The following is a 6,000-nucleotide window of genomic DNA, read 5'->3' on the forward strand; positions in this document are numbered from 1 at the left end:
CTGCTGAGCTCGAGGTCGATTCCAGCCGTGGTGGCCGCGCATTCAGATGCGGGTGACATGCAGAAAACACCCGTGCACTTAGATTCAGATGTGCGTTAAGAAGCCCGGGTGGTCAATATTATTCCGGGGTGCCCCACTATACGGCGCGCCTCATAATTAGATCGTGGTTTTGGCACGCAATACCACAGAAAGCAATTAATTAAATAACTGTGCAGAGGAGGTGATAAGTTCTGCCAAGCTCACGTTCTGTTAGGACTCGCAGTTTTACGGTGCCCTAATGGCGTAACGTCGGCTCTGATACACCACGTTCCGGCGACACAGCCACTGAGAGGCAGGGCACGTGGCCTCGGTTGCTTTTGAGGAGCGCTGGGCAACGAATTGTGCAATATTCCAAGGTCGACAACGGCTGAGGACGTTTTGAAACAAAACGAGGGGAACACAGTCGGTTTTGCTTTCTCTCTTTTTTTCTTTCTCTATTATTTCTATTATGGCGACACGCGTATTATCGTGATACAATTGCATAACACTAAAAAAGTAATCCCCATGAATCGAGGAGAAAATTGAAGAGAAGAAAAAACTAAAAAGTTACAGGATTACAAGAACAAGACAAGCATGAACACGTCATAGTAACAGAGAAAATATTAAAGTAAATCTGCGCTGATCGCGTTTAACCGGTTAGCTTCCCGAACGTTTTTAGAGACGGAACAGAGAGTGGTAGTTTAGCCATGTTCGTCGCTTGTGTAAAACCTGATAAGACCGCGTACACAATCCGCTGTGTGCATGACAGAACCCAAGCCAATTTCGAAGGCGCCCTAGGGAGGAACAAGCTCCAATAATAAATTAGGCTTGTGCGAGAACAAAGCGGCTATCATTGATACGAGAGAGGAGGCTCGCTAAAAGCACGCGAAATATAAAATGAAAGAAAAAGGGAAAAAGAAGAAAAGGACCGCTTACGTATGTCATGAATTTGAGAGCGTATCTTTGCGAAACTCTGGAACTTCTTCCGGAGCGCTCACGCCACATTTTTTACTGTATCTCGGCAAAGCCACAGCTGTTGCTCTGACAACATTTATAGCATGACCGCATACATTTAACACGCTGTCGCAGGAATGCTTCTCTGCTCGGAATGCTTGTCGCTCGCTCGTTCGTTTGCGCTATTTGCTTCCATTTATAACCATCGACGATAGTTTCCGCATAATTTTTTTCCATGCACCCAGCAGCTCCTAAATGACAAACGTTTTCTTGCGCGGAAATCATTGATGGGAACTCCAATTACCGCATCTTTGATAATGTCCTCAGTCGCCCCCAAATGACCTTCAACTTTGAACTTCCTCCAACAAGTTCCTACCAGTGCACACTTAATTTGCGCCAGTTGACACCGGCGCGGCTCGCTAAACCTCCCCAATGTTGTGGCTTGGTGCAGTACTGCGCACTCGAGGAACCACGTAGGTATTGTTCCGCTTCGCAGAATCTCGGTGACAGAACTTGGGGCATTGTGGATGACCCATTGCCGTCGCACCCTCCTCCCCTCCCCCCCCCCTCCCCCCGGTGGGTCTTTTTCTGTCTTTTTTTTTTTTTTTTTGTTACCTAAAGGGAAAGAAGAACATATCCAAGGTCACATTGATCGGGAGGCTCGGTCTCGGCTGCGATCTATTCCCCTTTCGGAGGAGCTCGTTCGGCCTGAAGGGCTGCTGCGCCGTGACCGGAGAGGGGGATGTACTAGAAGAACAAGAAGTTTAAAAAATAATCCAAGCTAGCAGCGAGCTTGTTGAAAAGGAGACTTAAGAGAAGGGGTCCGTTGGCGAACCGGCTGCTACTGGTTACAAAGACGTCGATGACTCACGTGGTCTACCCTTCCCTTTGTTAGTTTCCGCTTTCGCCTTCCGACTCCCGTCGCTTCGAGAAGGAGGGACGAAAGGTCAACCACGCGTCCGCGCTGCACGCAACAAAAGCGCGAAGGTCGCCGATGCGAGAGTTATTGACCTTTGCCGTCACCTCCACAGTCGTGTAGGGCACGTGAAGGTGATTACTGTCAATATTTCCTTTCACTGGACATCTTGTCAGCTACTGCGGTTGTCCTATAGCACGTGAACTGGATGTTGGGACGCTTGGGCTCAGCGGTCGAGATGCGTGCCCGCACAAGGACCCCAACTTTTGGGCGAGTTGTTGCTGTGCGGCCGCAATTTAACGGGGCCGGACGGAGGAGCCCGCGACATGAACGGAACATTGACCAATTGCGGGGCGTTGCAAACGAGTGCTCCATTAGGCGTGATCATCGCTCTGTCTTGCATTTAAATACAGCCATGTTTCAACCATGCAGCCATGTGAGGTCTTAGCGATCGTCTATGCGACAGCTAATGTATAGCTGGTGGATATACACGTACTGACCATGCCTCGCTCCCCTCTCCGCTATACCACCGCATGCTTATTTCCCCTGCCCTTTACGTCAGCCGTACATAACGGACAATAATTTTACGGCCTGTTCCCATCCACTGCGGCCTTTCAAGGCATAATAGTCACTGTTGTTGCTGCTGAAAGCGTGCTGATTAGTATTTCTTAGATGACCAAGTAAAAGCTAAGTAGCAGCAGCTGATACAGGACCTCCTGGCCAACACGACAACGAAAGAAGACTTAAGAACGTGACATTAGCCGTGAATTCCCTCTCCCTAAGAATAACACTAAATGCAGTATCGCAGTCGCGGTATGTTGTCATGTCTTCTATCGTCTTCAATCTCGCGTATGCACACGCCGCATCCACTTCTTGACAGTCTAAGTGTCTGCGAAAAACACTAGAGTTGCCCCTGCTCTTGGCTGGTGCTATTTGCGTCGCGCACAGCTTCGCAGTCAGATATCTCACAACTGTGTTTTTGGTTTGCTGATAGAAAGGTCACTGCTTCCGCGAACACGAAACCGCACCGTAAATGTCTAGCGCTACACCTTTGGGCGATTGAGCATTGCAATGGTTTCGATTTACTCACGCGATTCAAGTGGGTACACCCGCATGCGAGGAGTGACCCATGCAGTCATTAATCGCACTCTGTCAAGGTGTGCAAAAAAAGAAATGCACAGCGACGTCATTCTTGTTTGGTGCGTGCAGTTCAACTGGTTCAACAGCGACGCGTAATGAATACGTAAATACGCCAGGCGAAGATAAACTGCGTCGACATCTTCTGCTTTCAAACGCTGCATAACAGGGACAGCCTCGCCTTCGAGCATTTGGCTGCGAATCGAATATCACTAAGAACCGAGCACGTGCTCACCTTGTCATTCCAATGCGACAAATGTCTTTTTATAGGGAAGCACATAACAGGCGCGAAATTAAAACAACTGTGCCGATATACAAAAGAAAAGGTCATTGTCCTTGGAATTTTGGTCCCGTCGAGTGCGTATGGAGAGCAATGCGCGGGAATACGAGAGCCAGGAAAACGGCCTAGAACTTCATTTGTTTACGATTCGGTGACGTTCGCGGCGACTTTGACCACATTTCTAAGCATGCAGTCGGTGAGGAAGGACACCTGGCACGGGACTGTGCGATTGTTTTAGTCCACATCCAGCGAGCTTTCGCATACGTTAAACAAAGAGTCGGCGAATAATGCCCTCGCTTCCTCTCCCCAGACTGCATTTCTCATACCAAGCTTCAAAAGTGCTACCTACGTCACAGAGCTAGTTTATGCCATTGTCTAGGTTTAGCACCGAACCACGTAACGTACTGCGGAGTACGAATGTAGTAGAATGACACGTGTTCAAAATTGTGGGGTTTAAACGCCATCGGCAGCAAAATTTCACGTTGACATTTTTTTTATTGATTTAAAATACTCTCAAGGCCCCAAGGCGTTACAGAGAGGAGTGGAAAAATATACATGCATTCAATTAAAAAAATTAAGCGCGGTTGACAGCAGATTTGAAGTTGTTACAATCCGGAAAGAGAATGATGGAAGCAGAAAGGTGGTTGCAGTCGACACTTGTCCTAGGAATGAAATATTCGCTAAACAAGTTCATACGACAAGCAGGCATTCCTACCTCAAAGCTGGAGTATAACCTAGATGAAACGTAGGCAGGGGGCAGTGGGGGGATGCGGTCTCTTTCAAAACAGGTTATTACATAAACTTTATGAAAGAGACAGTGCCGGGAACACTTACGACGCATCAAAAGGTCGGGTAGGTCTAAACTGGTATTGGTCGACTTGGCACTGCGATGACGCGAGTAATTGGATAGAATGAAACCTGTGGCTAGATTCTAAATGCTATCAAGTATGTTAACAAGGGTGAGTCAGCCGGGGCCCCAAATTGCAGAGGCGTATTCTAGTTTTGATCTAGCGAGTGCTTTGTAAAGTGTTAGCTTAAGGGAAGTCGGTGCTGAGCTAAAAATTCGGCTAAGATATTAAGAGCATGCTGTTTGCGCTGCTAGATATGTAGTCGATGTGGACGGGCCATGAGAGGCTGTTGGTTTTCTGAAGACTAGTGTGCTTTACAGGTGACAGAGGAAAACCATTGATATAGTAGTTGCGCGCGGTGATGATATGAGAACGACAACATATTTGCATGACTTTACATTTCTCTATATTAAACTTAATATGCCAATTTAGACGCCAATCCAATACACGGTCAAGATCCCGTTTCAGCTGATTAAAGCGAGATATGTCAGTGATTTTTATAGAGAACGTAATCATCCGCAAATAGTTATAAACTGACGAGAATAGACTGAAGGCAACCTTGGCAAATGCTGCGTTTTCTAGACTATAACTCTGCACGGATTGTCCACAATCACCACTTCATACCGCAGTCTGGCATTAATGGTACCATGTCGGCTAGTGTTTTAGGATTGAACAACCATTTAATAGATGTGAGACGCTTAAGAAAATGTCAACCACTATACGCTTCTGGTTGCAGCGCACTCACCCAACTCTGCATCTGTGACAACGATGCTTCCATTCATGAAAGGATAGAAGGGAGGCTAGAATTTCCGAGGAAATTACCGCAGAACCCATTAGTATTTGAAAGCAGAGAAAGCGTAGGGACCTCGGTGTTTCTTATTCAGTATAAATTAGTTAACATTACAACTGCCTGATGTCGCCTGTACAGGCTTTGACAACGGTTCTGACAACAGTTTGGCAACAATTCCAGGGCAGTACTAATCAATTGGTTCGTGGTTTTCCAATATTTCCACGAAGCATTTATTGTCCTTTTTTGATTAGTGCACGTTTAAGCAGATAAACAAAAAGGCTGGCGCTAACTAGGAGGCGTTAGCGCGCCTATAGAGTTGAGCTCAAAGCCACTTATTCGTTTCTCGCCGAATCGGGATACCATACTGACATTTCGACGACTATCGAAAGAACCCTGCAGATGGGCAGAAAGTTATCTTGAACTCTGATGCCTCCGATGACTCGGCGTTTTGCGAAAGCTGAACAATGTTTCCATGCACGGAAAATACAATTACATTGCGAAAACAGAAACAAGCACAACTAGCTACGTTGGTCAAAGAAACCTGAACTAAGTGCGGCCAACCGTCGCAGCAACTCACCTCAATCTGTTGACGTCGCTGGTCGGTCCACAATGCAGAGCCGGCGATTCCGACGTTGCGGGTCTTTGCAGAAGCCGCACAGCGACTCAAAACGAGATCGGTCCCGTCTTCCTGGCCGAACAACTGATCCGTTTCCGAGCGACGCGCTCACACGCGCTCGCGAACCCAAACAAGAGACGCGCCGGAGACAAACAATAAAGAACGTCGGAGCGTCAGCACTGGCTTCTGGGAACAGATAGGCGATCGGGAAGGTTCCGGTTGCCGCAGCGACGTGCACGACAGCAGATTGGAGCGAAATGATTGCGGTGACAAGCGCGGTCTCGACAGCGCCGCCTTCACACACTCAGGGCGAGGCGGGACGCGAGTCGAACCATCTGGAAGCGCGACACGGGTCTGGTCGAGGAAGCGGCGAGTTAACCGGACGACGACGTCGCGAACGATTGCAACGCGACAGTACTTGCAGTGTAGGGAGTGACGGAT

General features: G+C 48.0%; 1 protein-coding gene across 2 annotated transcripts in view; it reads right to left on the bottom strand.

Annotated features, from left to right (window-relative positions):
• LOC119453852 (uncharacterized) overlaps positions 1-5,774 on the bottom strand; it is a 234,869-nt gene extending 229,095 nt beyond the window's left edge. The window contains exon 1 of one of the 2 annotated variants that reach the window (XM_037715900.2): positions 5,521-5,774. The gene's annotated coding sequence lies outside the window, so the exon portion shown is untranslated. The remainder of the gene's footprint in view (positions 1-5,520) is intronic. The other variant, XM_049666890.1, reaches the window with a different exon arrangement.
• Positions 5,775-6,000: the final 226 nt, after the last annotated feature.

The sequence above is a fragment of the Dermacentor silvarum genome, chromosome 5, assembly GCF_013339745.2.
Source record: "Dermacentor silvarum isolate Dsil-2018 chromosome 5, BIME_Dsil_1.4, whole genome shotgun sequence".
In the NCBI taxonomy this organism is placed as follows: Eukaryota; Metazoa; Arthropoda; class Arachnida; order Ixodida; family Ixodidae; genus Dermacentor; species Dermacentor silvarum.